The following is a 25,214-nucleotide window of genomic DNA, read 5'->3' as shown; positions in this document are numbered from 1 at the left end:
TTCAACAGGGAAGATAGTAATATAATAACTGAGGGAATAGTCTGGAAAAGCCATTTAAGGACCACCCACAATAGGCAGAATTTGACCTGAAGGAAATCAGGGAAACTAAGGAGGAGATGAGGAAAGTTTTGTGAGATGGGAAGGGAAGACAATCAAAGACCCAGAGATAAGGGGGGAAAAAAGGATCATATTGCTAATCAGTCAATAAACATTTATTAAATATCTATATTGTGCTAAGCACTGGGATACAAATATGAAAGATAGTTCTCCCAACCTCCCACCCTTAAGGAGATGACAATCAAATGAAAGAAGAAAACATACAAAAGAAAGCTGAAAAGGAGGAAGGAGGGAAGGAAAGGTATAGTACCCAAAGGAGCATGATTAAAAAATCCAAAGTAGTGCAGTCAAGTGAGAAACGAAGAATTGGCTGGTCTGAGAACACTTCTTAAATGAAGGGTTTGGGAAGAGCTCTTCACTTCAGTCTTTATTCAGAACATGTGTTTGAATGTCAAATGTATGTTTGCCTAAAAAAGTATCTTACAGAGAACTCACAGAAGGCAAGAGCTTACAGAAGAAGCATCACAAACATCTCTCTGAAGAACTTCGGAATTGATTGTGTGATATGCAGATTGCAAGGGTACCACACCCTTAACCCCTGTGATGTGGAAAGAATAACTATAATTTTTGTATGTGTTTTTTTTTTTTTTTTGGTTTTTGTTTTTTTATCTGTGTTATCTTTCACAATATGACTCATAATGAAATTGTATATGTACAACTATATCAAATTGCTTATCATCTCAGGGAAGTGGGGAAGAAGGGAAAGAAAGGGATACACTGGAAAAAGCAGGATAAAATTTTGTCACATAAAAGAGACATGTAAAGAACAGTTTTTATATTGGAGGGGGAGGTGGGGTGGCAGACAATGCCTGAACCTCACTCTCATTGGAATTAATTCAAAGAAGGAAGAATATATATATATACTCACTTGTGTATAGAAATATAATTCACAAGATAATGACAAATGTTGTAGGAGATGTGAGAAAACTAGGGCACTGATGCATTGTTAGTAGAGGTGTGAACGGATCCAACCATTCTGGAGAGCAATTTGGAACTATGTTCAAAAAGTTATCAAACTGTGCATCCCCTTTGACCCATCAGTATTTCCACTGGGCTTATATCCCAAAGAGATACTAAAGAAGGGAAAGGGACCTGTATGTGTCAAAATGTTTGGGCAGTCCTTTTCGTAGTAGCTAGAAACTGGAAATTGAATAGATGCCCATCAGTTGGAGAATGGCTGAATAAATTGTGGTATATGAATGTTATGGAATATTATTGTTCTGTAAGAAATGACCAGCAGGATGAATACAGAGAGGCCTGGAAAGACTTACATGAACTGATGCTGAGTGAAATGAGTAGAACCAGGAGATCATTATACACTTCCACAATACTACATTATGATCAATTCTGATGGAAGTGGCTCTCTTCAACAACAAAAGGATCCCAATCAGTTCCAATTGATCAGTAATGAACAGAACCAGCTACACACAGAGAAAGAACAGGGAAATGAGTATGGACTACAACATAACATTTTCACTCTTCTATCTGTTATTGTTTGCTTGCATTTTTGTTTTTTTTTTCCTCAGGTTATTTTTACCTTCTTTCTAAATCCGATCTTTTTCGTACAGCAAGATAACAGTACAAATATGTACATATAAATATAAATAGATAGATAGATAGATATAGATATAGATATGGTATTTAACATATTTAACATGTATGAGACTACCTGCCATCTAGGGAAGGGGGTGGAGGGAAGGAAAGGAAAAGTTGAAAAAGGAATTTTTGCAAGGGTCAACGTTGAAAAATTACCCATGCATATGTTTTGTATATAAAAAGTTGTAGAGGGCTGAAACTATTGGGTTGACGCAGTAAAGTCGGGACTGCTGAGCACTTGAGGCTAACTTCTGATTGGACAATACTCTATGGGCATATGCTTGGAAGATGGTCCTTCCCACTATCCTGTGCTGGCTCAATGATTCGTGTATAGAGGATTATAAGAGGCACTAAGGGACGGAGTAAGACAAGCGATGGTCACACTCTTGGCGGTAGACGAGGGAGAAGGCGGTCACTGAGATTCTGCTTTCATCCTGTTCAATCCTGCGTCTGAGGACCGAAAATAAAGATTGAAGACTTTTGCCTATCCTGACTCCGGCTGATTCTGGGGTGTCCTGGGCGTTAGCGTGGTCGTCACAAAAAGGCATAGTAAATAAATAAATAAAAAGAAATATAAGAGAAGTTAAGACAAAGGGAGGAGGAGGAATGATAAAAAGAAAGCAGATTAAGGGAGACAGTGATTAAAAGTAAAATAGACTTTTGAGGAGGAACAGAATAAAAAGAGAGGAAGAAACAGAAGAAAATGGAATGGAGGAAAATACACCATAGTAATGACAGTGACTATGATTGGGAGGAACTCCCTCATAAAACAAAAGCAGGTAGCAGATGGATTGGAAACCAGAATTCAATTTATGTTCTTTACCAGAGACCTTGTTGTTTGTCCTTTCTTCTTGAAGAAGACCAATGACATCAGGAGAATCATGTCTTGACTTGCAAGTAAATTGGATTTAAGTGAGGCAGGGCTGTGCAAAGTCATAAAATTCACTCTCCTTAAGAGTCATTAGAATCCAGTCAGTGTCAAGACATAGTTCAGAATGATTGGAGTTGGCTCCAGATGCGGTAAAAGACTTTAGCCTTTTCTAGCTAAGGTCTTGCTCAGGTTTCAGTTTGTCTGAGGCAGCACCTATTCCATGATTTAAGAATAGGTAAGAAGTAAGCACAAGAGACATACTTGAAACAGAAAGTCATACATAGAGTTAAAATAAAAGACTGGAGCAGACTCCATTAAACTTCAGCTGAAATTTTTTTAAAAGGCAGGGATAGCAAGCATGATCTCAAACAAAACAAAAGCAAAAATAGACCAAATGAGCAAAGGTAATCAAGAACTCCACATTTTACTAAAAAAATACCATATGTAATGGGCTGAGGCTTAAGTTGGTGCACTGAGGTCCCAAGCACATGAGGCTAAATAGTAATTGGACCATACTCTATTAATATATATGCTTGGAGAAAGAATGGCCCCCGCCCACTCTTTGTGCAAGTCCTGATGTGTTGTATAGGAAATGACGATTCTGGTGGGTGGAGGCAGGGGAGTGAAAAAGGAAGGGGAGCAGAGCTCAGTCCCACTAACTCTGCTAGCTGGCTTCCTGTTTGTTTCTCTTCTTCTTTTTGCTTTTTGCTTTTGCAACAACCTTTCTGTTTGTTTCTCTTCTTTTTGCTTTTTGCTTTTTGCTTTTGCTTTTGCTGAGGCAGTTGGGGTTAAGTGACTTGCCCATGGTCACACAACCAGGAATTGTTAAGTGTCTGAGGCTGGATTTGAACTCAGGTCCTCCTGACTTCAGGCTGGTGCTCTACCCACTGAGCCATCTCCTCCCCATCTAAACTGCTCTTGTTTGAAGGCAAACTACTTTCAAAGATATTGGTCTCCAAAAATTTTAGACTAGAAGGTTCAGTAGTTACAGAGCGAAGTTTATCTAATACACCATGAAGCCATACAATAAATCTAATCGTATTGTTCCCTAGAAAAAGGGAAAGGTCTTCAGTCATTTGCTCTTGACTTTTCTTATTAGCCACCATTACCATGATGTAATCAGGAAGTTCTTCATCTACATAAGCTCCCAATTCCTGCAATTTTCCCTTAACCATAGGCAATGAAGTAATATTTTAAAAAATTACAGCAATTTTTAAAAAATAAAAACCTCATTTCTTAAGTATTTTCTGAATATAAACTGAGTCAAGTTTATAAAAATAACATTGATTCTTTGATTGCTAAATGGTCCAAGGATATAAACAGTTATCAGAAGAAAAAATTAAAACTATCTACAATCATATAAAAAAGTGCTTTAGGTCACTAGGGAATTGCAAATTAAAAGAGCTCTGAGCTCCCATCTCACACTTATCAGAAATGACAAATGTTGGAGGGGATGAAAGAAAAATTGGTAAAATAATGAATTGTTGGTGGAGTCATAAACCATTTCAACCATTCTCAAAAACTATTTAAAACTTTGTCCAAAGGGCTATAAAACTGTGTATACCCTTTCATCCAGTGATATCACTAATAGGCCTGTATTGCAAAGAGATCAAAGAAAAAGGAAAAGAACCTCTAAATGCAAAATACTTAAAGAAGCTCTTTTGGAAGAACCTATATATGCAAAAAAAAAAATTTCATAACAGTTCTTTTTATAGTGGCAAAGAACTGGAAATTGAGGGAATGCTAATCAATTAGAAAATGATTGCATGAGTCACGGCATATGACTGTGATGCAGTATTATTTTGTTATAAGAAATGATAAGCAGAATGCTTTCAGAAAAATCTGGAAAAACATGAACTAATGCTGAGTGAAGTAAGGAGAATCAGAACAGCAACAAGAATATTGTGTAATTATCAACTGTGAATGTCTTAGCTATTCTCAGCAATACAATAATCCAAGATAATCAAAATTCATGATTAAAAATGTTATCCACCTCCAGACAAAAAACTGATGAAATCTGAATGCATATTGAACCATACTATTTTTTACTTTATTTTCTTTCACATTTTTGTCTGTGTTTTCTTTCACAACATAGCTAATATGGAAAAATAACTTTCATGATTGCTCACTTACACAATCACAAGAATGCTGATAAAGATATCACATTCCATTTTGCTCAAATTCCACTTCATTAGAAAGGACCACAGACCATTTTAAAAAGTGTCATTGCCTCAGAAGTTCTGCCTTTATCTTTTATTGTAGGTTGAACAATTTTAATCCCCACATCATCCCCCCAAAATTTGTAGGCATAGGGCTCCAAATCAAGGGTCAAAGATTTATTACACTGCTAAGAGTAGGCTAAATTCCAAGAGGAGTAAGCAAAAAAAAAGGGGGGGTTTTAACAATAAACAAGAGGAAAGACAAATTTCCTAGTGAAACTCACAATTAACCAGGAGAAAGACGTTATTAAATCATGGCAAATTGAGGATTACAGAGCTAACACTAAAAGAAATTAGGAAAGCATCTATCCTCTAATAATTCCCTATTTCTCCAATACCATGTAAATATTATTGGTTATATCTCAATGTTCCCATTTGTCCATTTTTTTAAATGCACAAAAGGACGAGGTGCTAAGTGGATATTTAAATAAAATATAAACGTCTTTATAAATAAAGTATTCCTCTCTTTGTGCAGACTAATTTCTATTTTTATTGCATGATGATCTAAAAACAATGGATTTATTACTTCTGCCTTTTTGTTTTAATTTGCACTATCTCTGTTCCCAAAATGTGGTTAATTTTTGTAACAATTCCATACAACTATGAGAAATATATATATTCTTTAATACTCCCAAGCATAAGATGCCATAAGTCTTTCAGCTCCAGTTTTTCCAAACAGTTCCTGAATTCTACATTTTCCTTTTTGTCTTTCTGATAATTTCATCAAAATTGAGAGATACATTAAAGTCTCTTAATATTATTTTTTAATCTATCTTCTAATTCAATTAATTTTGCCTATATGTATATGAGTGGTTAGAGTTTCTTATTGATATTATTTTGTTATCTAGCTCCTTTCAGCACAATGTAGTTCACTTGTTTATCTCTTTTTATGTTGTTAAATTTTATTTTGCTTCAGCTTCTTTTGATTCCAATTCCTGCTTTTTGGATTTATTTGGTGCATAGTAAGTTTTGTTCCAGTCCTCATTTTATTCTAAGTATTTGCTTTTTAGGTGTGCTTCTTGTAAGAAACAGATTGTGAAGATTGATTTTTTTTTATCCAATCTATCATTCATTCTCATTTTATTTAGATTGTTTACATGATTTGTATGATTTAAATTTAGTTTTCTTTTTTCCACCATTTGTCTCTATTTTTTTTCTGAATTAATTTTTTTTTAATCTCTTACTTATTCCTCTATAAAGTGAGTGCTTTTTCTCTTCAGTTATTTTTGCTTAACTTACTTTAAGGAACCTCTATTCCCTAAGTACCTTTTAAGAATCCTTGTTTCAGAGTTCTGGCCCATAACACCCAGTTACGTGTAAAATAATTTACCTTTGTTTTTAAAAAGTTTGAATTCCAGATTCTCTCATTTCCTCCTCACACTCCCACCCCCATTGAGAAAGCACATATGAAGTTATGTGAAATATTTCTATAACAGTCATGTTGCAAAAGAAAACCCTCAAAAAAAAGTTTTGTAAAAAAGCATGCTTTTTCTGATACAATTAGCTTTTTCTCTGGATATGAACAACATTTCTTCATCAAAAGTCTTTCAGAGTAATCTTGGATCATTGTATTCATTGTTGAGAATAGCTAAATCATTCACAGATGATCATCCTACAATTTTGCTATAACTATGTATATAGTATATTTCATTTTGGAGGACTTTCCAGGTTTTTCTGATAACATCCTGCTCATCATTTCTTGTAGAACAACAACATTCCATCATAATCTCATAGCACAATTTATTCATCCAGTCCCCAGTTGATGGTATCCCCTCAAATTCCAATTCTTTGCCCTGAGAAAAGAGCTGCTATACATATTTTTGTATCTAAATGTCCCTAAAAACTAACACTTCAGTGGAACTTCTTCCCACCATGGACTTAGGCTTTTCCTTTTCTTTTTCCCCTGTTTCAATTTGATCTTTTCCCATTGGCTACTTTAATCATTCTTCCAAAGCCACTCTTTTTCTGAAAAACTATAGGAGGCATGAAAATATTAACACGATTAGAATCCATCACACTTAACTGTCTATCTTTTTCTTTCATTTTATATGTCTTCTCATTATTCAATTTATTGTGTTATTAAATATTGTTAGTCAATTTATGTGAATTCTCATTGTTCAATTAAAAAAAAAACATTAAAAGGGCAGCATAGTAGATAGAGCACTGGTCCTAGATTCAAGAAAAACTGAGTTCAAATTTGACCTGACACTTATTAGCTCTGTGATTCCAGGCAAATCACTTAACTCCGACTGCCTATCCATCAAAAAAAAAAAAAATAAAATAAAGTACACTTTCCCCAAATTTATCTGCAGGCCAAGTGCTATAAGGTTTAGATCATAACTTTTCTCATCCTTCTGATCCTCATAACGTTCCTCTACCTTTGTTTATCTTGTTTCTTTGTGTACTCTTAGAAAGAAATCTTTCAAAGGTCTTTTTTGTTGTTATTTTTTTATTGGTGTTCCTCTGGTTGCTGCATTTGCTTATATTTCCTGCATTATACTTTCCTGCTTATTACTTCCTGACATGTTTGAAAAGCAAATAGTTTGCTCAGATTTAACTCTTTTTTTTTTTTTTTGGAACATCCATAATTTTCATTAATGGTTAGACTCAGGTATATAGAATATGTTACTTCAGGTTCCATCAGAGATTTATATATCCTGGAAGCCATCTTTTATTAATACCTTTTTTATTGATTTATCTGCTTTTGCTCAAAGTTATTAAGGAAATTTCTTCTTGAACTCTTTAATACGTTTAGTCTTCCCCTCAATACTCTTCTTTGATTGTGAACACAAAGCTTGTCCCAGCCTTCTCCACTACTAATTCAACAGGTTATTTCCTTGTTAAGGTTTTTGATATTTTAGTCTGTGGAGAATGTTATGTAACTTTATTTCTTGTACATAATTCTTATGTTGGAGATTTTGAGGTCTTGAGAATTGAAGAAAATGTCTATTCCTTTATCTTATTGATCAGGTGACTATTTTTTATTATCCCTCTTCTCTCCTTCTATAGTATAGTTGGTTTATGGATGTTTTGTACCATTCAGTCACATTCTACTTACCCATAAATGTTACAAAGTGACACAATTCCTTTGATATTAAGCACAATACCAACTTTGAATAAGCTGTTGCTGTTTCTTTGCCAAGAACAAAGATCTTAAACTAGAATTATTATTTATTGTTCAGCATTTTCAATCATATCTGATTCTTCATGAATTTAGCTGGAATCTTCTCAGCAAACATTCTAGAGAAATTAGCCATTTCCTTTTCCAGCTCATTTTATAGATGAGGAAACTGAGGCAAACAGGGTTAAGTGACTTGCCCAGGGTCACATAACTAATAAGTGTCTGAGGCCAGAATTGAATTCAGGAAGTCTTTCTGGCTCTGGGTCTGATTCTATTCACTGTGCCACCTAAATGAACTGAAAAGGATGGTATATCAAAAAAGAGCTAATGTTGAGCTGATACTCAAGAAAAATAAGGGTAAATCAAGAACATTCACTGTCCTGGAAGAGCTGTAAATCTATGATCCTTTGACTTTTCAGTTTTTGCAGCCTGGATTCTGACCCACACCACTTTTCTGAAAATTTTCTCTCAAAGGTTACTAAGTATCTCTTGAACTGTCCCCCCCACCCCAGTCTTTCTTTCTCCTTGTTTTCCATATGAGGGCTTCTTAAACTTTTTTATATTTGCAACCCTTTTCTGCCCAAGAAATTTTTATATAACCCTAGATCTCTCTCTCTAAATATATACATACATATATATATATATATATATACAGATCAAACTTTTTTTTGTATTTATAATATTGTATTGCATTGTATAATATGTTACACTGTATCATAGCATATTACATATTGGTTTTTTTTTTAATATTTTATTTTATTTTATTTAATAATAATTTTATATTGACAGAACCCATGCCAGGGTAATTTTTTTACAACATTATCCCTTGCACTCGTTTCTGTTCCGATTTTTCCCCTTCCTCCCTCCACCCCCTCCCCTAGATGGCAAGCAGTCCTATATATGTTAGATACAATATATGTTTGCAGAACCGAACAGTTCTCTTGTTGCACAGGGAGAATTGGATTCAGAAGGTAAAAATAACCCGGGAAGAAAAACAAAAATGCAAATAGTTCAATTCGTTTCCCAGTGTTCTCTCTTTGGGTGTAGCTGCTTCTGTCCATCATTTATCAATTGAAACTCAGTTAGGTCTCTTTGTCAAAGAAATCTACTTCCATCAGAATACATCCTCATACAGTATCATTGTTGAGGTATATAATGCAGATCAAACATTTACTGAGAATAAATCCTAAAGAAATTTATTTTAACAATTCTTTAGTACACATATAATTTTATAATTTATTAAGCAAATTTAATGAGATGGATGTGCTTGTTTATTTTTACATAAAGAATTAAATCTTGGTGAAATATTTGATATTGCATGGCATAGAGGATTCAGAAACCTTTCACTGTTGCTAAATTATTTACTACTCCCACATTCAAGTGGGGTCACAACCCACAATTTAAGAAGCTTTGCTCCACATAGCTTTTAAGAGACAAAGTGGAAAGATAGGTAGTGTCTATTATTTGCCAGGCACTATGCTAAATGCTTTATAAATATTATCTCATTAAACTGTCAGTTTACAGTTGAGGAAACTAAATCAGACTAAGGCAAGTGACTTGTTCAAGGTCACACAGCTAATAAGTGTCTGGGACTGAAATTTTTTTCTTCAGTATTTCATTTTTCCAATTATATGTAAAGATAATTTTTAACATTCATTTTTGTAAGATTTTGTATTCCAATTTTTTTTCTCCTTCCCTCCTTTACGTCCCTCTTGCCCTTAAAAGGAAGCAATGTGATATAAGTGATACATGTACAATCCTTTTAAACATTTTTCTATATTTGTTATGTTGTACAAAAATATCAGACCAAAAGGGAACAAAAACTATGAGAAAGAAAAAGAAAAAAAAAGGTGAAAATGCTCTATTTTGATCCACATTTGGTCTCTACAATTCTCTCTGAGTGCAGATAGCATTTTCTATCTCAAGTCTACTGGAGTTGTCTTGGATCAATATATTTCTGAGAAGAGCTAAGTCTGTAACAGTTGATTATCACATAATCTGGTTGCTGTGTAAAATGTTCTCCTGGTTCTTCAACTTCACTCAGCAGTAATTCATGTAAGTCTTTCCAAGCTTTTCTGAAATAAGCCTGTTCATCATTTCTTATAAAACAATAATATCTTATTACATTATTCAGCCATTCTCAAATTGGTGGGCTTCCACTCAATTTCCAATTCTTTGCCACTACAAAAAGAGCTTCTGCAAGCATTTTCACATATGTGGATCCTTTTCCTTCTTTCTTTGATTTCTTTGATCTAGTAGTGATGCAACTGGATTAAAGGGCATGCACAGTTTTATAGCCCTTTGGACATGGTTCCAAATTACTCTTCATAATGCTTGGATCAGTTCACAATTCTATCAAAATGCATTAGTGTCCCATTTTCCCCTCTTTTCTTGTCATCTTTAGCCAATCTGATAGATGTAAAGTGGTACCTCAGAGTTGTCTTAATTTGCATTCTGAGACTAGATTTGAACTCAGACATTTTTGACTCCAAGACCAGATCTCTATCTATTCTATTCAGTTATTCCCTCTTCTTCTTGATTCTCTCCCTTTCTGTCTAACCACTCCTCAGTTTGCCATATTGCATCATTATTCATTAAATGTGGATGACCCACCATCATGTTTTATAGCTTGCTCTTTTTTTAAAAAAGTGTACAAGATACCCTTTTTTTTTAAATCAATCATAAGAAAGAATTTTAATAAAAGTACTTATTTTGTACCAGTTAGCAGCATGGTACTAGCCATTTGAGATGACAAGACAAATGTGAAATAGTCTGTAGATTTAAAGAGTTTACAGTATATGGGGGAGACAATGATATAAGTGAGTACAAAACAAAGCAAATGAAAAAATGATTTCCAAAGGATATTCTTAAAAGCTGATGTGGCAGGATTGAGAGGCAAGGAAGAGATTATTAAAATACAAAATACCTTTTTAAGGTTAATTTGAATAATTATGTCCTTTATCATTTTCTTAAGTAGGGACAAGCAAAACTAAATAATAAATCAAACCATGATGTACAGCATTTGTGGATTTCTGAGGTATAAATGTGCACACTAAGAAAATTAACAATTGGTCCTCTCAAATTGATTGGAGACGTTTCCAGCACTTTTCTCATACTCCCCTAAACCTCTGTTTTGGACCCTTCTCTTTCTTCTCTTACTGATTAATTAGCCTCACATATACAATTTTTTTTTTCCCCAAGGATGTCTTCAAGCCTATATACAACCCTAAGTGCTCCTGAACTTACACATTGCCAACTACTTGCTAAATATGTTATTTTTCATAAATATTTCAGAGTCAAAATATTCAAAACAGAACACATTTTCTCAAAATTCATCTTCCTCCAAACTTCCTAATTTTCTTGAAGATAAGTACCATCCTTCTATCACATGGGTAAACAATTGTATAGTTATCCTGAGCTCTTCTTTCTCCCTCACACTGTACTTCAGCCATTGCCAAATGATTGCTTTATCTTCCACAGTGACTCTCATTTCTGTCCCTTCTCTTTATTCACATTGCTACGACTATAGTCCAATCCTTAATCACTCTCACTTATATTACTGCAATAATTTTCTGTTGCAATAAACCTTAATTAAATACTTATTATGTGCTAAGCATTTATTAAACATTGAGGATACTAAAAAAAAAAAAAGGCAAAAAACACAGTCCCTGTTCACACGCTAATATAAGTTTACACTTTGATGGAGGTGAGAGAAAATGTAAATAACTATGTATATACAGTTTTACATATAATATAAATGTATACAGAGAGAAGGCACTGGCAATAGAGGAGACATGGAAAGGTCTTTTGCAAAAGATAGGATTTCAGCTGAGTGTTGAAGAAAGTCAGGGATACTAAGAAGCGGATGTGAGGAGATAGAAGAACATTACAGGCACAGTGAGCAGGTGATGAGAATACAGTCTAGAGACAGTGTGATGTGTCAGGAACTAGATGGATTCCGGCTGATGGATCATAGAGTATATAAAGGGGAGTAAAGGGTAAGGAAAAGTCAGGTTGTCAGGTTGTAAAAAATCTTTAAAAGTGAAATAGATTTTATATTTGTTCCTGGATGTAATAGGAAGCTATTGGTGTTGTTTGAGTAATGGAATGACACACAAACATATACTTTAGGAAAATCACTATGGATTGAAGCTGGGAAACTGGGAAAGACTTTATTGGGGGGATCAACCAACAGGCTATTGCCTGATAATGAGTTCAGTTTTGGACATGTTAAGCTTGAGGTTTCTCCATGACATCCAGATTGAGATATCCAAAAGGCATTTAGTGACATAGATTAGAAGTCAGGTGAGAGATAAGAGCTGGATAAATACATTTGAGAATCATCTTCAAAGAGATAATTGAACCCATGGGAATTAATAAATTCACTAAGCAAGATAGTGTAGAACAGTGGTGCTCAAAGTGTAGTCCAAAGAATTGTTGGAGTCTCTGAAACTCTTTCAGAGGGTCTACAAATTCAAAATTATTTTTTATTTCTAATATAGCAAATAGCTATAAATATAATCCATGTGAACAAAAAATCTTTGAACAGATCCTCGATGGTTTTTTTTAACAACATGAAGATATTGAGAACAAAAGTTTGAGAACCACTGGTGTAGAAGAAGGACTCAGAACAGAGTGTTGGGGGAACATCTAGTGTTAGTGGGTATAACCTGGAGGATGATCCAATAAAGGAGTCTGAAAAGGAGGCAATCAGTCTAGTAGGAGGAGAACCAGGAAAGAGCAGTGTCATAAGAATCTAGATATAAGAGAGTATCCAGGCAAAGAGACTATCGGTATCAAAGGATTCAAAAAGACCAAGAAAAGTAAGAATTAAGAAATTTACAAGGGAGATGAGAAGGGAGCTCAAAGTAGACACCAGTGTCAGCACCATATAAAATTTAATCGACATTAAAATATACAATAATAATCTGTACCATAATATATAATGCATAATATTATATGTAATTATGTACATTAAAAAATTCTATATTGTGAATTTTTTGCTTCACACGATCTCGATTTTCTAGCCTTAATTTTATATGAAAATATTGATTTAAAAATTTTCTAGTTCATAACTTTAAACAGAGCCCTAAGGAACTGGATAAACTGATGTTGAGGTATATTTGTATAAAATCAAGGGTATTTTTTAGAAATTTCTGTGTTTTATCTAGGTTACCAAGAGATAAAATCTCACAAAGGGAAAAAGGGAAAATATTTCCTTTTAGGATAAAAATCTGGTTTCACATTTCCAGGTTAAAACTGAAAGAATACTCCACAATCAAGAATGCTAATTTACTTTGAATATGTATGAAATACCCACCTGGGAAGATCCATGAATTTAAATATCAAAAATCTTAACAATTGTTTGGGTATTTCCTCCTACCTCACTTCTTCAAATCATTTCAATTTGATTAACAAACGTTCCTTAGATTTCATCTCTAAGAAAGTCTCTTGATAGTTGCTGAGACTCAGAAACAAAGATTAAATAAGACAAAGCTCCTACCTTGATCTCAAAGATTTTACAATCTATATGAAGAATAAGATAAGCACGCAATTAATAAGTATTCAAAACAGTTTTTTGAGACAATCTGTGTAAAACATCTTATAATTATTAAAGTATTATATATATGTATATATAATAAAGGCATATCTAGCATGCTTATCAACCAATTTTAAAAATGACAAAACCGAAAGGAATGATTTGCCATTTCCTTCTCCAGCTCATTTTACAAATAAGGAAACAGGGGCAAACAGGATTAAGTGACTTGCTCAGGGTCACACAGCTAGTAAGTTTTTGCTCCCTATAGCTGCTCAATTGTTAACAAGTTACACATGACAAAGCCAGAATTCTAAGACTGAAAGACTTTGTTAGAGCTTTCATTGTCTCTGAGGAGAATTTCTCAATTTGATTTTCTTCTTAGGTTTTAGGGCAGCTAGGTGGAGCTATAGTGCACAGAGAGCCATGTCACGTCAGAAATCCAAAAGACTCATTTTCTTGAGTTTAAATCTGACCTCAAACACTTACTGTGTGACTTAATCAAGTTCACCTCAGTTTCCTCATCTGTAAAATGAGCTGGAGAAGGAAATGGTAAACTATTTCCAGTAGTTTTACCAAGAAAACACCAAATGGGATCATGAACAGTAAGACATGACCGAACAACAACAACTTGGGTCTCCTTTACCTTTGATAATTCTGAGTAGTGCTAGTGCTGAGTGTTTCCTTGTGGATAAGCTTCTCGCCAGGAAACTGAGTCTCTCCTCTACTTGCTTCTGCAATTTAAAGATCAAGCTCACTAGGGGAAAAAATGTGGATGAGTAAACCCAGGGACAGGGGAAATTTGAATCATGGATTCTTAAAGCCATTAAGAAATCACATAAACACTGTTTAACCTCTACCCAATTGGGAATTCCCTTTGTAACATTTCAGACAAATTGTCATCCAGACAACCTGTCCCTGAACACCTCCAGTGACAAGAAACTCACTACTTCACAAGAGAGATCATTCTATCAAGGGCAGCTCTAATGATTAGTAATGTTTTCCTTACATGGAACTGATGCGGGAAAGCTTGCTTTCTAGATTCCCACCCTCTCCTAGTTAATAATGTAAATTGCTCTTTGACTCACACATCCTGGTCCTTTTGAATTCCAATAGAAGATTTGGATTGAGTCCCCAATCTCCCCACTGTACAGTAACCCCAAGAAGGGGACAGGATAGGAGCATTTAAACGGCAGGTTGCCAAGCCACATGGGAGAGGTCCGAACCAGGCCTCGAGTTCTACACTCCCCACTCCATGGAAGAAGGGGAGGAAAGGCCAGAGCGAGGGTTCCTCTGGCGATTCCACGCTGGAACTTGAAGGCAGGGCAGCTCATCTAAGCCCCCAAATCTTGCTGGGAGAGCAAAACCTGAAGGGAAGACCGCTTACCCCTGTCAAGGGAGTAGCTGCCGTGGGCAGAGACATTCTCTAAACTCACCCCAATTCAGTGACCTTTCTCCTCGTGGCTACAGCCTGACCATTAGAGACTCCATTGCATTTAACAGTGGCGTGGGAGAAGGGCTCAAACACAGCTCCTCTTACGATTCTCCAGCTATCTCCCCAGAACAGAGCAAAGAGAGCGCTGGCCTGGGACCCCGAGAGGGGTGGGGTCCCCAGAACAGCCACATGACCACTCTTTGGTCTGGGGTGGTGTTAAAGAGACACTTCCTCTCGTGTCTCAGCAGTTCCTGCTGGAGAGCAGGACTATCTGGTGATGAGAAAAAAAGATTAGAAATGCATTGAGATGCAAAGGAAGGGCCTTTCTCTCTCCAAAGGATTTGGTCAGTGGGAGTTTCCTCAAGCAAAGCATCTGCTTCAGGAAAAGACTTTAGAGGCAGGGGAGTGTCTAGATCAAAGAAGCCTTTTCACCTGAAATGGAAGTAGAGTGAGACGGAACACAGATATTCTCCCCACCACCTTTAGAGATAGAGTGAGACCAAAGAAAGAACGCAGATTCTTCCCGGAAGAATACTGCCTGAACAGCTCAAAACCCAGATTGGTTCCGAGTGCCCCGAAAAGGTTGGGGTCCAGTTTGATCGCCAAATTATCTAGCTTCCGGTGTTCCCGGTCAGGGAACCAAATGTTGATGTCTAGCTTTGGGGTACCTAAATGAAATTAGGGTTAAGGTCTAGTGGCAGATTTGGGGTACAGATTCGACGCAAGGGGGTCTAGTAGCGGCGCGAGTTCCCAATAAAAGCATTTATTGGCCCAGAGAGCTAGATTGATAAAAGAGGTTTATTATTAGATAAGCAAAGGTAAAGTATAGGCGAAGGTAGAGATAAGGAGGGCACTGGACAGAGGGTCCAGTGGACAGAGGGTCCTCACATGGTAGCCATGTTTGGAATCTCTGCAAAGAGGGGTTCCCAGCGTGGCCTTTTTATAATAGGAGACTTAGCTCGAGGGGCTTTCGGGTGTAGCCCCAAAGTTGGCTCATATCCGGGTGGGGCTGGGAACAGGCCAAATTTTCTATTGGAATTCAAAAGGACCAGGATGTGTGAGTCAAAGAGCAATTTACATTATTAACTAGGAGAGGGTGGGAATCTAGAAAGCAAGCTTTCCCGCATCAGAACCAGTCTCCAAATTTCTACTCATTGACCTGAAGCTACAAAAAACCAAATCAAACCCATCTTTCACAAAATAATTCTTAAAATATTGGAAGAGAATTATTCTCTCCAATCTCTACTTTTATCTTGTCTGAGCTGAAAATTCCCAGTTCCTTTATGGAATAGAATCCTAATGTCTCTTATGGCATGATTTTAAGCCCCCTTTCCATCTTCCCCTCTTTACACTGAAAAGCATTATACCAGGGCCTGAGAATATTAAGTAAAATGGAATAAGAGTAATAGAAAAAAACAGAAAAGGTTCTGTTCAGAATATGAGGAAATAGAAATTACCTTAACTTTGTGGGGGAAAGATCAAGGAAGGTTTCCTGTAGGAGAAAGCCCCTAATCATGGAACTTAGAGAGAGAGAATTTCAGCAATAAGTTAATCAGAGAATATCTTCAAGGAATGGGGGAATAGCCTGTGAAAATGCCCAGAGCTGAAAGAGAATGCAGGAGACATCGAGGAACAATTTTAGTGTATTCTTCCTCTTCCAAACTGAGGTCCCCTCCTCTTGCAACAGGTCCAGATTTGCTTGCAGTCCCAGCTCCTCCAAAAGTTAACCAAGGAACACTTTTATTCTGAAACCAAAGCCTTTCTTGTCTTTCTGTCTCCATGCTAGACTCCTAAACTCTTGGCTCTATTATTATTCTCTCTGGAGCCCGGAGGAGTCTGTGAGGCTTCTCTTGTTTATTCAGAAACATTTATCATCTACAAATTAATCCACAAGATTATAACAAATAAGCAAGATACCCCAAAAGTGGGGGCTGAGAGAGAAAGGAGATGCGCTTCACCCCAGAAAACAAGCTTTCTCTTTTCAAAGGCAAACACTATTTTCCTTTTCCCTTTTGTTAGCACATTTGGCCCACCCACTAGGCATGTTTATAATTGCTAGCAGGATGTATATGAATTTCTGCATTTCCCCCTTCCCTCCTCAATTCCCCCCCCCAAAAAAAAAGGAAGCTTTCATGCTAAATATTTGCCCTAGAAGCAAACAAAATTTAAAAGCCTTTGGCCACTAGGTGGCAATCCTTAGCTGTAGCAAAGAAAAATAACTTCATTTGCAGTTCGAGGGCTAAAGGTCGAAAACTTGCTGCTAGGGAAAAAATTGGTAGTAGGCAGAATCTAATGGAAAACAATCCAGAGTTAGTAATTAAAAAAGAGCACCCCTACAAATGGAGCATTTGAACACAGACCCACCTTACCTTTGAGAGTCTTCAAGATGAGAATGTTGATAGGACACACATACTTCTAGGAACTAGGGAAACTTCCTCTTCTTTAGTTCCAGAGCCTGTGTTTAGATTGTGGCTATAAAGTGACTCAATCAATTTATTAAACATTTATATTGTGTACCACAGTAAGTTAAGCATTTGGGAGACAAAGAAAGGCAAACAAAAAATCCCAGCCTCTGCCCTAAAAGATTTTACATACTAATGGGGAAAGCAACATGTATATAAACACAAAACTCAGAAAGATGGTTACCTCTGAGTTCTGGAGAAATAAAGATTTGGCCCCCTCAGCTTATTCTAATGGGAAAAATCCGAGGTGTTCATATAAAAAGAGCATACTGGCATCACATATAGGTTTTATTTTGATTTGGATTTGAGAATTAATCTAATCCACTATTCAATCACTGTTAAAGGATTTTAGAAGTAATCCAATCCAACTCTCCTTTATATATGAAGAAACTGAAGTGGAAAAAGGTTAAGTGATTTATCTAAGGTGGCAGTCTATTCTTCACATTGGTCAACTCCATTGGGAAACCCACACAACATATCCTTTTGTGAGATCTTTAGTGTTTTCCCCATGGGCAGTTAAGTAGCACAATGGATAGAGCCTGGGTCTACATTCAGAAAAGCATTGTCCTGAATTCAAATCAGGCTTCAAATATATAGGAATCTAGGTATGTCACTTTAACCCTTTTTGCTCAATTCTTCATCTATAAAATAAGCTGGAGAAAGAAATGGCCAAACACTCCAATATCCCAAATTGGGATTGGAATTGGAATTGAATGGGAATTGGAAAGAATTGGAATGGGAATGGGAAGAATTGGGAAAAAAAAATCACTGAACAAGTATTTACTCCAGCACACACTCATTTATTGACACTAAGAGTTCACACCCAATTTCTTCTCATTGGCCCAGAGTATTAGTTGCCTCCATTCTATTAGGAAAAATACACAACATTTCTCTATCAATGCTCTAGCATCTAGCATGGTAAGCTGCCTCTCTTCCCTCCCACCTCCACTTATCACCAGGATGTTTTTTATTAGTAGGAAAATATAGTCTATATTAATTTGGCCTAGATGTAACCCTATGTATAATAAAACATTTCCCCTTTAAAAAAAAAAAAAGAGTGTTTAAGTTTTCAAATTCCAATTAAATCAAACAAAGTAAAGTTCAAATTTTAAGGAAAGCAGGAACTCCTTGGCAGTTTTCCCATAGAAGATACTAAGAACATGCTCTGGCTTGATTCATGGCAGTATAGGATTAAAGAGCTTACAATAGTTTTTGTGACATGGCAGCAAAACACAAGATTGGGAAATAGGGAGGAAGTTTGAGGTGGAGAAGAAAGGAGGTAAAAATTAATGCCATTCTAGGAAAGAAAAGGAAAAGCATACCTACATTGGGTAGTAGAAAGGGCCAAACCCAGAAATTGGGTAATGTGAAGGCTAAGAAAAACTCACTTAGAAATAATGAGGTTCTGGGTCACTGGGTAGAGCTGGCAGAGAAAGCTTGAAGTATTTATAAGATTACTCCATGAGATATTATTGTTCTGTAAGAGATGACCAGCAGGATGATTTCAGAGAAATCTGGAGAGACTTACATGAACTGATGTTAAGTGAAATGAGCAAGACGGGAAGATCATTATATACTTCAACAACAGTACTATATGATGATCAATTCTGATGGACGTGGCCCTCTTCAACAATGAGATGATTTAAACCAGTTCCACTTGTTCAATGATAAAGAGAACTATCTCAGAGAGAAGACTGTGGGAAGTGAGGGTAGTTCACAACACAGCATTTTCACTGCTTTTATTATTGTTTGCATTTTATTTTGCTTCTCTCTCTCTCTCTCTCTCTCTCTCACTGGTTTGATTTGATTTTTCTTATGCAGCACAATAATTGTATAAAAATGTATGCATATATTGGATTTAACATATATTTCTACCATATTTCATATATATTGGATTACTTGCCATCTAGGGGAAGAAAGGGAAATTGGAACACAAGGTTTTGCAAGGGCTAATGTTGAAAAATTGTCCACACATATTTTTTTTTTTTTAAATAACTTTTTATTGATAGAACCCATGCCAGGGTAATTTTTTACAGCATTATCCCTTGCATTCACTTCTGTACCGATTTTTCCCCTCCCTCCCTCCACCCCCTCCCCTAGATGGCAAGCAGTCCTATACATGTTAAATAGGTTACAGTATATCCTAGATACAATATATGTGTGTAGAACCGAACAGTTTTCTTGTTGCATAGGGAGAATTGGATTCAGAAGGTATAAATAACCCAGGAAGAAAAACAAAAATGCAAGCAGTTTATATTCATTTCCCAGTGTTCTTTCTTTGGGTGTAGCTCACACATATGTTTTGAAAAATAAAAAGCTTTAATAAAAATTTAAAAATGTGTGTGTGTGTGTATATATATACACATATATATGTTAAATGCAATATATATGTTGCATTTAACATATATTTTAACATGTTTAATATATATTGGATTAAATGCAATATACATATATATTGCATTTAACATATATTTTAACATGTTTAATATATATTGGATTACTTGCCATCTAGGGGAGAGGGTAGAGAGCAGGAGGGGAAAATTTAGAACACAAGGTTTTGGAAGGGTCAATGGTGAAAAATTATCCATGCATATGTTTTGAAAATAAAAAGCTTTAATTAAAAAAAAATAATAAATTTAAGGAAAAAAAGGTTAGTCCATGAGGCAAGCAGAGAAGGGCACTGATGGGGATCTGCTCAATTATTGACCCATACCCTATGGAAGTCTTGGGTAATCCCATCTTACTGTGTTCATTCAAATTTAACCCTTGAGGTTAAATTACCCCTACAAATCTGTCCATCGCTATTTTTTGCTGAATGCCTTTTGGGTTAGCCCTTCATGGTGTTTTGCCTCCTGGTGTCTTTCTCCTCCCCATGGTGTCTTTCTTCTCATTCCCTCACCATGTTTCATTATTATAGCCAATTAACTCTTTTTAGGTGCCAAATCCTTTTAGGATTTAGCCTGCCAGTCAAAGGAGTACTCCTACCTCATGGAGTATTCCTTTTCTCCTGGTAAATTTTGAATTCCACTAAGGAACTTGTCTTTTACATTGTTTATTGTTAAAACCACTTACTTTCATTGCTAACTATATGCCCTCTCAAATCTATTTCATATTTATCATTCTTGATACCTATTTTACCTCTTCCTTTTGTCTGTTAACCTCATTTGGCAAAATGGAATGGCCATTGTGAATTTGTCACATGTGTAATTCCAACTAGGAAGTGCTATCCTGAACACATCAGAAATATGAAAGCAAGAAAATATATAGTTATTAGAATGAGACTATACTTGTGCATTTATTATGAATTTAAAGAAGTTATTAGGGACAAGGGTGGAAACCACCTTAAGCAAGTGTTAACATGTGTTAACATATTGCAATGTATTAACATATTTGTTCTTTATAGTCTAAATCAATGAAATGCCACTCTTTAAGATAGCCACAGATTGTTTCTTTTTAAAGTAGACAGATGGCATCCTAATTAAACTTCTCATAACATAATCAATCAGTCCACTAGATGGCCATTAGGATCCAGAGATTTCTAAAACAGACAATATTAGACTGAACTGGTTTTTCCTCTTCCCTTCAAGATTCTAGGCTTATTTAGTAGGCCCTGTTTTGAGTAATTGACTTTTCAACTCACAACCTAATCACAGATTTTCTCTTTCTTATTACAAAAGACACAGAGATTCAATGCCAAAATGCATTTAACCAAGACAGAAAAGAATGTAAATCCCAAGGAAGGAAATCAAGAAGGAAAATATTCTCTGCATTCAAAGAATTGTAATCTTTTATACCTACTTGGGAGTTACAATATAATTCTCCTCTAATCCTGATTCTCCCTAGGGATTCCCAAAAGAGGGATATCATCCTTCAGAACATTTAGTCCCAGTAGTAAATGTTTAAAGTGTATTGACATTTACTTCTTGCAGGGGTCCTCAAACTTTTAAAATAGGGGGTCAGTTCACCGTCCCTCTAACTGTTGGAGGGCCGGACTATAGTAAAAACAAAAACTTTGTTTTGTGGGTTTTTAAATAAAGAAACTTCATAGCTCTGGGTGAAGGAGATAATCGTTCTCAGCTGCCACATCTGGCCCGTGGGCCATAGTTTGAGGACCCCTGTTAGAGTTTCTTTCCTGAAGTGGAGAATGCTAAAAACTATTGGGTAGTTTCTGGAATAGCAGTCCAGTTATTACAACTCCTGCAGCTAGGAATGGCTGGACCATGCCTCTCTATATATAATCTTTCTGGCCAACTATAACTGTAAAACTGGTTTATTCATGTCCTCTGGCTTAGTGGGGACCCCAGGTCATTTTAAAGTTAGATACTTGGTATTTTTCACCAAGCTATGGAAATGTCTGCTGATTTATGCATAGTCCTCAGGCAAATGTGGTCCAGGGAGTCTCTCTCTCTGAGGGTCTGAATCAAGGTATTAGTGGAAGCAACAATATGAGCTCATCAGATTGAACTTTGCTCTACCTTGTCACAGACCTGAAGATATCATGAGAGTAAAGTTTCAGAGTCAGCCCAGGACACTTGTACCACACCCTGATTTTAATTATATTTATTCCTGAAATGGACTATTAGGTTTAAATAGCTCTTTTCCTCCATACATGTTATTAAGACGCTTCTACGAGAGATGTAACAGTCAGTAGACTCTGTGATTCCCAAAGGAGGTTATGGAATTTAAGAACAAAAAGGATTAAGATGCATTCTTCCTGGAGGCTGAGACATGAATTCAATAATTTCAGGAACTTCCTTCCAAATCTGTGTTTCTTAAAATGGATAAGAAGGAATTTAGCAAAAATCTATTGACTCTGTTTTTGGCAGCATCTTTAGATCTATCTTGTGATAGATTCAATATGTTTTGACTAGACTGACGGTATAACAAGGTCCTTTCTATCCTTCCCTTTCATTCCCAGGTCCCTGGCCCTACCTGTTTCAAGTTTGTTTGTTTGCCCTGATTCTACGTGATTCCTGTACAATTACTACTCCTTAAAAAATAAAAATGAAAACTAACAATCCATATTGGTCATGTAAAGGAAGTAGTATTTCTTATTTCAATAAGCCTGAATTTATCAGCCAACCCATCTTAATAGGGATTTTGATCTATGGATACAAATAATGATAACATGTAAAATGCTTTGCAAATCTTAAAAGTACTTCAATGCTAGCTTTTGTTATTGGGGAAGTTAGATAATGGATAGATTGCCAGACCTGGAGAAACACCCATCTTTGTGAGTTCAAATCTGGCCTTAGACATTTATTAGTCCTGTGACCCTGCGCAAGTCACTTAATCCTGTTTGCCTCAGTTTCCTTATCTATAAAATGAGGTGGAGAAGGAAATGGCAAACCACTCAAGTATCTTTGCCAAGAAAACCTTAAATGGAGTTATTTGATAAGTCAGACATGACTGAAATGATTGAACAAGTTGTTGTTATTGTTGTAATTTTATTATTATGGACCATAAACCAAAGAAAGAATTCATTTATTTCTTCTCACAGAATTTACCAGGAATTATAAGGCCTTGCAATCACATTTCTGTCTTTTACTAACCTTGTTAACTAGTTCAAACTTTCTAACTAGTGTGGTCTTGAAGACATCATTTAAACTGAGTCTCAGTTCCTCTTCAGTAAGGAAAATAATTCCCAGTCCTACCTACTTCACAGCATTGTCATGAAGATCAAATGAGAAAGCATATTGTAAACCCTATTCTGAATAAAAAGTTCAAAGGTGTAATTTTTCTGATCTTCTAGAGTAGACACATGAATGCACCCTTTGAAAAAACAAGTTGTAAGCATTTAAATTTGGTTCCCAACCCTTACGAGCTTAGAAATTCTATTAGTATCATCTCAACAACCAAACAATTTCCATAAAACCTCCCTGAGTTACCTATTTCAGTGTATCCTGACACATGGTCATTTTTAAAATTAAAATGAATAAAAATGATTTTTTTTTCTAGATCTGGGAAGCACTGGTTGAAGCCATAAGGAATTGAGGCATTTGTTTTCCAAGTTTGGAAAAAACAAAGAGAAAATCAAAACATGTTTGAAAATAAGAGACAGAAGGAAGAAAAATTTTAAATATATATTTGCTCTTAGTTTTGGTCACTGATATTTGAAAGGTCTTCTCTTTCAAAACATTCCTGGGTAGGACTAAACTCAGGTAGAATTGTCTTGCCTGCCTCTGAAAGCTAATCTGAAATGCATTCCCCTTGGTTTATTCCTTGTTCTTTAGATATCTGGAAGCCTTCAGAGAAAGTAATATTTATTAAGTAACTATTATGCACATAGAATAAGCTATTCATATTGTATGTGCTAGACTCTACAAAAGACATAAAAGTAAGAAATTTCAAGGATTCATCGGTCTCACTGGACATACAACATTTCAAAATAACTTCATAATTCTGGACAACATGAAGCTGGGAGTGGTGTTCAGACATGCTTAACTTTTTTACTTGGAAAAATATTAAGAAAAAAGAATACTAATCTGAATAATTGGGGGCTGGTTTTTTTTTTTTTACTCTCAATGAAAGACACACTTAAAATATACTCTTTTTTTAAGGAAACTCTGAATGGGGTGCTTTGTGTGAGACTAAAGGAAAACTTAATTTGGGCAAGATTCTAATTGTATCCTTCCTTATCACACTAGAGAGGTTGACAGCCTATATTTTACTTCTCAGAAGAAAAATAACACGAAGCTTAATTTGTTTCTGATGCAAAACACATGAGAACATAAAAGAGCAAAAGGAGAGCATAAGAGAATAGGAAAAATGAAATGTTTTCTTATTTGCTTTTCCCTTTTCCAAGGAGTTAACCCATTGTTCTGGCAGGGTACTGTGCAGCCTATACACTATATAACTTAGTTATTCAAAGTCATGCTTAAAAGAATATTGCTTTTACATTTGTCACCTGGACAGAACTAGTCTCTAACCTTTAGATTGTTGGAGCTAAACAAAACAGGCTAGCAACAAGAGAATCAGGAATCAAACAGAAGTTTAATTTTAAAGCGAGGGAAATGGCTTGCAATCAAGGACACATGTGTCAGAGCCCCATCTCTGCAGGAGTGGGGAAGGGAGCCAAAGGGAGATCTTAATACTTATACTAATAGATATGCAATGACCAGTAGCCCTGACAATGAGGGGTAACAAGAGCAATGTGAGAAATTTGATTCATAGTAGGGCTTCATGACCAAAAATAATTCTGGGATTTTGCTGAGGCTGAGATCATCCAGAAGGTGAATGCAAAGGACTGGTGTTATGCCATGCTCAGAGTGTAGCCTGTTTGCTGGTTCTTCGCTCTGGAAAACAGGATGTCTCCAATTATCCTGACATTTCCCCCTTTTGGCCAAAGGGAGGGAATCGGAAAGAATCCCTACCCTTCTGGTCAATAAAAGAGAGTTAGGGAGTGGAACCAAGAAGGCAAAAAGAAGTCAAGAAATTGCCTGAGCTTTCTCCAAGAATTTCTCTCTCAGAAATGACTTGAAATCAGGCCTCTGAACAGATTATGGAGTGACAGAGCCTACAAAGAAATGTAATGAAGCAATTTTCAAACTCAAAACAACTTGGAAGGACTTTGGGAAAGGCCAGTTTCACTTGGGTGAAAGGTAAGCATAATCCAGATTGTTCAGGCAAGTCAACAGGAAGATATAATCACAGTATGGATCAGCACCTGATATCCCTTTTCCCTAGCCTAATAGAACAGTAGCATAGAAAACCAGTGATGGAGCCCCCAGCACAGAGAGCAAATTGCCAGCCCAGGAGACCAGGCAACAATAGGCCAGACTAGGTCAAGCTACCCCCAGTGCTGTGACCAATTCACCAAACACAGGAGGACTCTAAACTCAGAGTCAAACATCAAAA

The sequence above is a fragment of the Antechinus flavipes genome, chromosome 1, assembly GCF_016432865.1.
Source record: "Antechinus flavipes isolate AdamAnt ecotype Samford, QLD, Australia chromosome 1, AdamAnt_v2, whole genome shotgun sequence".
NCBI classification, from domain to species: Eukaryota; Metazoa; Chordata; class Mammalia; order Dasyuromorphia; family Dasyuridae; genus Antechinus; species Antechinus flavipes.
Note: the sequence above shows the minus strand (reverse complement) of the source record.